At 33.4% G+C, this 11947-nt stretch overlaps 1 long non-coding RNA gene across 1 annotated transcript; it reads right to left on the reverse strand.

Moving 5' to 3' along the window:
* Positions 1-4252: 4252 nt before the first annotated feature.
* LOC134682084 (uncharacterized) lies at positions 4253-5848 on the reverse strand. The gene is made up of 3 exons (XR_010100775.1): positions 5705-5848; positions 4682-5117; positions 4253-4335 (listed from the first exon to the last, which is right to left on the reverse strand). It is a non-coding gene; the product is annotated as an uncharacterized LOC134682084 (long non-coding RNA).
* Between the last annotated feature and the right edge of the window lie 6099 nt (positions 5849-11947).

Here is an 11947-nt window from a genome sequence, read left to right on the forward strand (position 1 = left end):
TAAGTGTACAAAGTTGTCCACAAGTAAAAATAACACACACAGAAAAAAAAAAAAAACAAAAAAAAAAACATATATATACATTATGTATAAATTGACAAAAAATACAAGTATTCGGACATGACACAACATCATCAATCGTTTATAATAACTGTTTTGATCCCATAATGCAATAGTCCAAAGTCTATTTTCTAATAGACGTGTTTAACGACTAGCACCCAGATTTTGCCCATCTACCAAAAAAGCAGCTGGAAATCTTACACTTTTACTTAAAATTATTTTTTTAAGATTTGACATTATATTTTTACATAGCTAAATATATATACATGTACACAAAATATCAACAGATGAAATAATTCACCAGAAAAGTCAGATCTACGGAAACTTTGCAAAAAGTCAACTTTTGAAAGTGATCTATTTATACATGCTTATAGGGTCTGCTTATGGTAGACATGTCTAAAAACAAATAAAAGTAAGCACTTACTATTGCCAGATTATTCTAAATATGTGTTTATATGAAACAAAACATCAATTATCCTATTTTTACGGATGCGAAGCATGCATGCAATTTGGGTAAATTCCTCATAACAGAATCATGGATCGTTTGGAGGTCTCAAACCCATTTTCCCATGATTCAACATTGATTAAAAAATAAATTGAGGGAACTTTAATATAAATAAGGATATTTCTTCTGGGTCGTATATAAGCGTAGGTAAAAAAAAAACACTGTAAAAAAAGGTGCAACTTGGGTACCTGGACGTCATAAGTTTACATTGATTTTAAATAGGAAGTTTTTCACGTATATATTGATAAAATATATTTTAGATTATGACATTAACCAAAACAAGCTAACGGGCACAAATTTGACAAATATAATCCTCTCAGAATACAGGAAGGTATGAATTTCGATCCCATTAGATCTTGCTATAAATCTGTACCAATAAAAAGTTCACAATATATTAATAGTTTGATAAAGTCATCAGATGTTTAGTCATTTTAGAGGGCTGTGCTTAACTAAGGAACCAGCTGTGTGGGTGGTTTTCAGTACTATAAAATTATCACAATTTTAAAGTATAGGTAATTCTTCTGCATTTATTATTCTTTGTCCATTGTTATTCTAACGTTATTATATATCTTGTCCTTTTTAATACTTTTTTTTATTTTTTTTAACTTTATTTTTCCTTTTATAAATCCTTTCTGGGCCCTCATACTAGCAGTGAAGAATTACAAATATAAACATAAAAAAACACAGTTATAAATGGTAATTAATGTATTAACCTTTGATGGACATGGACCTCATTTTCGCAATTCTAAAGATTGCCTTATAAACTCACCAATTTCTGTCAAAAGCTCAGATTTAGGATTTAAAAGTTGTTTTAGCTTTAAAAGTGGTTGATAATTTGTAAAATCAGAATTTATATTATTAATCTTTAAAAATAAGCAACCTCTTAAAGTTGAGTTTAGTTTGCAATATAGAAAAAAACATGGTATTCATCATCAATTTTATTACAAAGTTTACATAACCTTTGATCTCTGGGTACATTTTTATATCTTCCCATTTCAACATCAAGATTATGGTCACTAACCCTTAATTTAGAAATTAATTGTCTGGTTTTAAAATTTGATTCTTTTAATAAATAATTTTCAGTTTTTATCTCAGTTTTTATTTGACTATATAGAAATAATTTAGAACTGTCTGTTATAGAAGAAAGTTTACTCAAGACTTTTTTTGTATAAAATTCATGTGATATCTGTTTAAACTTCATCTTTAAGGAATATTTAATTTTATTGTATGGTTTATCATAAGTTTCAAAATCTTCAGCATTTAATCCAGTCTCTTTAAAAATATTTAGAGCAAATGTATACCAACTATGAAAACCATCATTATACAGGGACTTATTTAATTCATAGGCTTCTTTTAACAGAGGAGTAATATCATGGGTATGAAATCTAAAGAAATATAGCATAACTTGTGGTTTAATAAATGAAGCCATAGAAGTTTATACATCCTTGGATTTAATCTAAATTGGTGTTTGAGTGTTCTTGTTTCAGTTCATAAGTACGCTCATATCAGAACTTTGATATAAAAAGATGTGGAATGAGTGACAATGAGACAATCTTCATCCAAGTCACAATTTGTAAAAGAGAAACCATTATAGGTCAAAGTGCGGTCTGCTTTTGTATCTTTTGTATTTTTGATAAATATTGAATATGTTGCATGTCGATATGACGAGTCAAGCTCTTTCAATTTCCTTTTAGCTGCTACCCTACTGTTCTGGTCTATAAAGTTAGCAATTCCGCTACGCCAGTAACCAACTAATGCCAGGAGCTTATATTCCAGTGGTTGTTGGTGGTTGCTGAATGTCATATTTAGATTTCGTTAATTGTATATCTGAAATAATACCGCTTGTTTTCTTGTTAACTGGTTTGATTATTTTTTCATTTGGCATGTCTTAGCCTTTTTTTTTTATTATACATGTATGTTTAGTTATTGCACAGAGGAAATTTGGCTCGTTTTTATAAGCTGTACGATAACCTGTTGTCGCTTACGCCAACTGAATTGCTCAAACTTCAAACAAATTTGAAATCACATGATGTTGTTTGCACTGGGGAGGAGGGGTAGGGTGACATTTCTATGAATGGTAAGGATGATGCGATGGAAAAGGTTGCTGGTTGATATGTTTTAAGGTAGAAAAATTAAGTTGAGATGTATGAAAAAATCTGACACTTAACTATATTTCGATATTTTATATAGCTTGAACAAAAGAAGATTAACTCAGCTAGCTGAGTATTGGCATTTTTTTTTTAATTCTTTAAATATTCAGACCATTTTTTTCCTATAATTTTTTACATTTTAGTAACAATTTATTTTTTAATCTTTATTTTTTGGTATAATTTTTCTCTTTCTTTTTTTCTAAACCTGTGTTCTGAAATTTCTTGTACATTATTCCCTATTTTGTAAACTTGATTTCTTTATATATTTTAAACACATCTTACTGATACAAAGAGTTATTTCTTTTTAACCACGACGTTTTTCGTTTAAAAGACTTATCAGTGCGGCTCGAAAAAAACCCAGTTGGAAGGCAAAATCAATAACGGGTACCAAAATATCAAAAATATAGAAGACATTGTGCAAAATACTGCTTTGAGAGCCAACGACCTTTGGTAAGAGAACCGATAACCCTAGAGAACTGACAACCCTAGTCAAAAAAAGACTAGAGTCGAAATCATAACCTCAGTTTTAAACATGCTAGTTATAAAAGTAGTTTAGCTGTATAGACCACTAGACCACCGATGTCCCTGATTTAAAAAGAAAACAATTAGAGTATCTTCAGAATCAATAGCAATAACAGAACACGTGGTGTTTATATTCTATAACCATTTTATTCAAACGTATATCACTAAGTTTCTTCTTGTCAACAGATGATCTTGAACCTGAAAATAGAAAATATTTATAAATTATTTAAGTTCAAAATTAATATTCTTATAAAATAACACATGTATAGTGCTTACTCATCATTATAATAGTGTATTGAAGGATAATGAAAACATTGCGTGGAAAGCTCAAAATTCGGCAACACAAACCCCAGCAAACATCGAGGGCGGTATTGAACTCAATTGCTCCGGTAGAGTAACAAGAAGCTGCACCACCAATGACATCCGTCGTATACAAGTATCGAGGGATTTGATTTATAGAACGATTTCTAATTTTATGATTCCGAACATGTGAACATCAAGATGAAAATTCTTATTTATATCAAGTAGGCTTGAGGGAACGACCATTTCACTTCAAATAATCATTTTTTTTTTAATTGAACACTTAAAAACATACCACCTTTTTAAAATTAAATAGTCGTTCCCTTAGCTCTTTTGACTGAGAAACCTTTGTTAACTCTCTCGTGCGATGATGAACTTACTATGTAGATTTGGCTTTGTCGTTTATGTCAATTTTAGTTTTATAGCTCATCAAGATTACAACTCTACATAGATCGTCGTTTAACTTTTAATTAATGTCCGAGTTTCAGCGCTCCTGATGAAATTAAATCCAGAAAAATGCTTCGAAAGCATGGAATTTAAAAAAAGGTTACATTTACTTGTTTGAATTAGTAGCTATTTCATTAAGTGTAAATATATAACGTTACACTTCATCAGAAATATCAAGCCTTTGTAAAACGCGACCAAATTTGATTATTAATAAATAACATTAAGAAGGAATGGCGCATGAAGCACATTACGATAAAAAAGAGTCTTACTTTTTTTTTTATCCTTGTGCTTGGTTCTGATTGTTGGTTAGTAGTTGCATAATGTACTGTAAGATCAGGATAGTCACTACAAAACCTGTAAAAAAGCGCTATCTATGTGAATTGATATAGGGGAATTATGGTATATTACATTTATATATTTAGCTATGAATATATCCTGAGAAATTGACAATATGGCAGAAGAAAAATGTTGCGTTTGAACACCCTTTTTCGTGTAAATTTTTTTATTAACAAGTCGTAAGATTATATTTGTTAAACTGAAATTCAACTTAACTCGATATAAAGGTATAGTTTGCCTCATTTTAAAAAAAACTTTATGTCGAATAACTTTGAAGACAATTAAACGATTTTCAGTAAGGTTCATGAAGTATGAAGCTTATTTAATACTGTATAATATGTATATACAAAAAGTAGTGTCTTACCGAATATGCCATTGCCTCCAAAACCAAGAAAACCGTTGTTTTGAACGCCTTGATCTCTCACGACAAGAACTCTATTCCCATTATTCCCTGCGTGAGATGCAACCGGAACCGGAATTGGATAAGGGTGTGGTACTATCATTTGGTTATAAACACCTGATGCGTATTTATTATATCCTTGGCTATATCCACCTGGTGTATATCTATTATATCCACCATAGTTACTATAACTGTTGGCATTTCTGTTAAATGTTCCAGTGTTGTGAGAACCGACGTAACTTCCGGTGTATTGATAGTTATTTCCGTAGTTGAAGCCATTTCCATAGTTAGCGCCATATGTCATGGCAACGCACACGAGTACAAGAATAGCTTGCGTTTTGACCATGTTGTCTTTGGGTTATAATAAGTTGAAAGACTGTAGTGTGTTGTATGATGATATCTGCAATAACAAATTAAGAAAACAATGACTAAGCTGAATTTTAAATTGACCAAAGCAGGAACATACATATTGATAAAGTGTTCGCAAAGTTAAGGATGTGGTCAATTGAAATTCGAAAAAAAATATCAGAAATTTAGAATTGATACACTTAACTATAAATTAAAAAAGAACTAGTCAAGGAAATATATCAACTTAAAATGTTGATAAGTTATTGAACTCCATTTCAAGATATTTCTTTTTTTTTTGAATGGCGGTAAGGGCCGTTTCTGACTTTTACCTTTTGATATTGGCACATGTGTGTCTCAAATCGTAAGAAAATGAAATCCTTAATCTAATTAAATATTTGTAAATGACCTTTTATAATTTCCCAATTGCTGTTTGAAATATCTGTCAGATTCTCGCCCTTTTTATTATTATTATCGAATTGTATTAAGTAACTCACAAACACATCATATATTTGTTTTAGAGTGAATTGGTCTAGTTTAGAACCTATAAATTAATTTAAAAAGGCGTGTAATCCTATATGAAAGGATGAAATCAATAAATATCAATAAACAGAACATTGCAACTGTTACAAAATATATTACCTTTGGTGACTTTTGGGTACCTTTGGCTAGCTTTGGCTATTGAGTGTTTGAGATCGAAACCGTCTACGACTCTGTATTTATAATTCTGTACAGGAAATGTGGTCAGTGACGTAATTGATACTGGTCTGAATTGATCGGAAACTGCACCGGGAAACATGACTTGTTAAACGTATCTCCTGGCAAAATTATCAAATGGAAATGACATAATCATTATTTTGGGTTTGAAATGTCATTCGAACTGGAAAAAAGTAGAATAATTTATAGATGTATACAAATTTACTTGTTAATGTACCTTACTTTTCTAATAATAAAGATTTTATCATAACACATTTTCAATGGAAGTGCAAAATAAATAACATGTGTTTACCATTCAGACATAATCAGTACTTAAACATTACTGAAAAAATCAGTCCTGGACTAGACTAAGTACTAACAAAATCAGTACTCAATTCATAGAATATTAGTATAATAACAGTTATTGTATACTAATGAACAATACTGAATTAATAGAAAGTAATAACATTATAAGTTTTTACTTTCCTACAAACAATAATGTTATGAACCCACTTTATAAGGGGCCCGTAGGTGCCTCGTGTGAAGAGAGTGCCTTACTGTTTGAACGTTATGAACCCTTTTATAAGGGGTCCGTATGTGCCTCGTGTGAAGAGAGTGCCAAACTGTTTGAACGTTATGAACCCCTTTGTAAGGGGTCCGTAGGTGCCTCGTGTGAAGAGAGTGCCAAACTGTTTGAACGTTATGAACCCCTTTATGATATGGTTCCGTAGGTGCCTCGTGTGAAGAGAGTGCCCTACTGTTTGAACGTTATGAACCCCTTTATGAGAGGTCCGTAGGTACCTCGTGTGAGGAGAGTGCCCTACTGGTGAACGTTATGACCCCCTTTATGAGGGGTCCGTAGGTACCTCGTGTGAGGAGAGTGCCCTACTGGTGAACGTTATGACCCCCTTTATGAGGGGTCCGTAGGTACCTCGTGTGAGGAGAGTGCTCTACTGGTAAACGTTATGACCCCCTTTATGAGGGGTCCGTAGGTACCTCGTGTGAGGAGAGTGCCCTACTGGTCAACGTTATGACCCCCTTTATGAGGGGTCCGTAGGTACCTCGTGTGAGGAGAGTGCCCTACTGGTGAACGTTATGACCCCCTTTATGAGGGATCTGTAGGTACCTCGTGTGAGGAGAGTGCCCTACTGGTGAACGTTATGACCCCCTTTATGAGGGGTCCGTAGGTACCTCGTGTGAGGAGAGTGCTCTACTGGTAAACGTTATGACCCCCTTTATGAGGGGTCCGTAGGTACCTCGTGTGAGGAGAGTGCCCTACTGGTCAACGTTATGACCCCCTTTATGAGGGGTCCGTAGGTACCTCGTGTGAGGAGAGTGCCCTACTGGTGAACGTTATGACCCCCTTTATGAGGGATCTGTAGGTACCTCGTGTGAGGAGAGTGCCCTACTGGTGAACGTTATGACCCCCTTTATGAGGGGTCCGTAGGTACCTCGTGTGAGGAGAGTGCCCTACTGGTGAACGTGATGACCCCCTTTATGAGGGGTCCGTAGGTACCTCGTGTGAGGAGAGTGCTCTACTGGTAAACGTTATGACCCCCTTTATGAGGGGTCCGTAGGTACCTCGTGTGAGGAGAGTGCCCTACTGGTCAACGTTATGACCCCTTTTATGAGGGGTCCGTAGGTACCTCGTGTGAGGAGAGTGCCCTACTGGTGAACGTTATGACCCCCTTTATGAGGGATCTGTAGGTGCCTCGTGTGAAGAGATTGCCAAATTGTTTGAACGTTTTGAACCCCTTTATTAGGGGTCCGAAAGGTGGCATTTTGCACGGCTTAAAATCTGTTCATATCAAAAATACCCTTACTTTCCTGCGGCATCATCATGAAAGACCTCTCTTCTAGGATTTACCTATTGTATTATTTGTTTTAAATATGTTCTCGTCCTGAACACACATGACATGCTTCTAGACATAGTATTTCTTAAATTTTGTTTTTGGGGTCCATCAGAAATATTGCAGTCCCGATCATCCATTGGCAGCCCTATGACATATAATTTTATCTTCAAACTAACATTCTCAATTGTTTTTTCCTGAACAATAGCTCCGTTAATTATGTAGTTTGAGACACAACTGTTATATCCTAGTTGTCACGTGTTAGCCAGCCCACCATGGGTGCGTGAGATCGATGGTTCGACCTAGGCTAGGTAATATAAAAGATTTAAAAAGTAGGATATTCTGCTGCCTCCATGAGTTCGCAGACCTTAAAACATATATTATTATGCTTTTGTTATGACACGCTTGTGTTATTACCACAAACACAAAATCTCCATAAACATCACATATCACTTCCCAAATGGCACAATCTCTTGTTCTAATCATTTATAAAGTGCAACGACATATGTCTTTTCTTTTTGTAGTTGAGTTATTTTTTCGTTCGTCACAACTGTCCTCCGTTTTCACCAACTTTTTAAGGAAAAGAGGTAATAATTATGAGGAAAATAAACAAAAGAGAATTAGATAGTAAAAGGAATCTGAGTAAAATATGAACGCATAAAACAGGTCGTTCGGTATTGTTTTAATCTGTGTTTTAGATTAAAACATTTTTTTAAGAGTTCAAATTCGATAACACTATTATAACAACTGTCAAGAGTAAAGAACTGATTCTATTCAACCGTAAAATCCTTATTAAAACGGGTCGACGTCCGTTTGGCTATGCAGAATAAGAATACATGTCTAGTCGAAATATGGACGTTCATTCAAATATATTTAGTTGGGATCTTGCCATCGTCTCATTATCCTTAACATAAAACTCTAAACAGCCAATAATGGTGTCCACAAGTGGACTGTTGCAATACAAGAGGGGTAAAAGATACCAGAGGAACAGGCAAACTCATAAATCGAAAATAAACTGATAAAGCCATGGGTAAAAATAAAAAAGACAAACAGACAAATAAAAGTACACAAGAAACAACATGGAAAACTAAAGACTTAGCAACACGAACCCCAACCAAAAACTGGGGTGATCTCAGATGCTCCGCCACAGTTCTATTTGCCACTACTTATTAAGCCAATAGTTATTTAACATATATAAATATCAACCAATTAAAGACAGTTTATCAAAATGCAATTTCGGAATAATTTTGTTTGGCTTGTTTCTTTACAGTTGGTTTCTGTACAGTTCCGAACACCTATACTACTTAAAAGCTTTGAATCTTGGTCTTACGGCTTTATTTTCTTTCTGTGTGCCTCGATTTTTTTTCTGTTTGGGATATTCGTGCATTTTATTTTCATTCTACAGACTGGATTTTTCTCATTTTTGTTTTTTTGTTTTTTCCTGCCCCCCCCCCCCTTTTTTTTTTTTGGCTATACCGAGAAATAGAGACAAAGGTAAATACCCTTGGCAGCATGATCATAGACTTGTGCTTTTCAAACGATCGACATAATGTAAATAGAAACTGAATCTAATATAACAAGCGGGTTGCTTGCTGTGGCCATGTAGTTTAACTTCGTTTTCAAATAGGAACGCGGGCAGCCTGTATGTTAAATAGTGGGGATGTGGTATGTAGGAGGTGGAAGGTGAAATCGGGGAAAAAGAAGTGAAACACAGTGGGACGTGGGGGGGGGGGTTAAAAAAGGGGATTTGGGAATCTGTATCCCCTTTTTAACATAAAAGTAGGATGTATATAGATATAGGAAGATGTGGTGTGAGTGCCAATGAGACAACTCTCCATCCAAATAACAATTTAAAAATTAAACCATTATAGGTTAAAGTACGGCCTTCAACAATATGTTTGTTTACTTTTCCGTTTTCAGTTAAATGGAAAAGAACAAGATGGAAAGGTAAAACTTGGTGCAGTGAATGTGCCACAATTTGGAAATCGGAAACAAAATTGTGGTTTTACGGTATTTCTATAATTTTCAGGATGGTCACAGAATATAAATAGTGATGATATCTAAACCAAAACCAACAACAGAGAATCAAATTAGGAATCAGATCTCCCAGGTCAGTGTGTAAACGAATGAAGGGGTATAGTGTATAAGTAATGTTGGGATATTAGATAAATATAAAATACCGGAATTTTAAAGTGAAAAATTTTCCTTTTCTGAAACATATGTTTTTCTTACTGCTGCTGCATGGGTACTTCCCAATTTAATGTATGTAGTAGCTTTTAACTTCTATTTATTGTCCAAAAACACAAACATTGAAGGATGAAATCCATAAAATAGTAAATAATAGTTCATAAAAATAACAAAGCCCATACGCATGGTGGGAACAAAGCTCTGTGTCATCAACATATGTGGCTAAAACATAAAGAGCAAACACTTCTATATTCTATATTGGCCTTATTTTAAAAGCAAAGCAATAAGTTTTATTCTCTCTCTGTACATTGACTGTCTAATGCTGCTCTATAAATCATTTAATTCTCTTCAGAAACTCGTCTTTATGGTGAAATATCTCCTAACATATGATACCTTTTGAGGCAAAAAAATTAAGAATAAAATTAATATATAGTAATCATTAATATTTATGATTGATATGTGTACAGGTAAATTGGCGCAAATGAGTTCCGAATATTGGCGCAATTGATACATTTTGAAAATAAAATTTGGCGCAAATACCCCTGAAAAACAGTAATTGTCGCAAAAGGACTGCTGCTGATAAAACAAAAGAAAAAAAAGTACATACGGTTCTATGATACTATGAATTTAAGAAAATATTGAAATACTTTTTTTTATTCTAGTGTGAAACAGCTTCACTGCTCATTTGTTTTAAGAAATTACCCACATTTTAGAGGGCATCGGATATATGAGCGAACACTTTTTTTTTTGGTTAGGGCTATTTGACTGATACTCTAGAACGGAAACCATTACATTTGATTTTTTTGGAGGTACATATGACTTTTTTCTTCACTACCAATAAATGTCAAATATATTTTAATATTCTCTAAAATATTTGAGATATAGACAATAATTGATATTATGTAAGCCAGTTGGGCCTATCAAGGATAAGATATAGTTTAGGTGGTCGGTTTTTTTCTTTCTTTTTAGATTAATCTCTCTTAAATCTCCTTTTTACAATTTACTACTGCATGGTACCTTAATAATATTACAATATCTACAAACCAAATATATGTATAATCAAATAAACCTAATGTCACCATTTCTACTGTTTGTTATCTTAAGTATCCAAATTATTACAAAAATGTAAAATAATTTCCCCCCTATTTGGTTTTAAACAGGTATGAAATTGATAAATGTCCAATTTGTGCAGTACAGTAACAGATTCGGGGGAGATACAGACGAAAAATATATCATGTGAAAATCATGATACAGAAGGAAATTCCCATATGCACGATCAGAACTCAAGAATTTTACAGAATAAATATTTCTTACAAAATACGAAAAAAAAAGAACCACCCAATTCCCTCCTATCCCTTATAAAAACCCTCAAATATCATTGTGACGGATAGTTTTGTTTGTTCTATTTAACTGTTTTTATTTTTGAAAAAGGATGTTTGAACACTTAATTGGTGTTTTAAAAAAAAATGGGCAATATATGTCATGCCTTCTCGCACGACGTCGTACGTTCAATTTCTTTTCCTGTGCAATATGATATTCACCTCATTATGCTGCTTGCTGAGCAATTTTTATGACTACTTTAATAGTTATTAAATTGCTTTAAATTCTGTATCAAATTTATATTAAAAGTTACATACATGTATCTTCAATATTGATTACAATAAATACTTGCTTTCATATTATAAAAATATCCGGTTTGTTGTTTTTGTTTGTTTGTTTAAAGATCTGAGAAAAAGAAGTAATAAACAATTAACTAAAAAATGTCACGTAGTGTCTTCTAATGTGTCGTCTGAAATCATAATGTATGTTATTGATCCGTCTTAATGTTTATTTGGCATGCCATACTCGATAGAAGTGCGGACGTGAAAGAAAGCACCCTCCGCGTAAACGTCAACGCATATTACATTCCAAGGAGACTACAATTTGAAGATTTCGCCATAATTAATAAAACATCATCATTAAAACGTGTATCTTTAATAGACAGAAGTTGTATGAAAAGAAATATTGGCACCGACATAAATCTGTTGGATGTAGAAATTATCTTCAAACTAGGTGTTTATTTAGAATAGACCATTCCACGGATATTACATGCTTGTAACCAAAGAAAATAAACAATTCAACTTTGTCTAGTTTTCCAGACTGAAATAGTTTG

Source organism: Mytilus trossulus, chromosome 8, assembly GCF_036588685.1.
Source record: "Mytilus trossulus isolate FHL-02 chromosome 8, PNRI_Mtr1.1.1.hap1, whole genome shotgun sequence".
In the NCBI taxonomy this organism is placed as follows: domain Eukaryota; kingdom Metazoa; phylum Mollusca; class Bivalvia; order Mytilida; family Mytilidae; genus Mytilus; species Mytilus trossulus.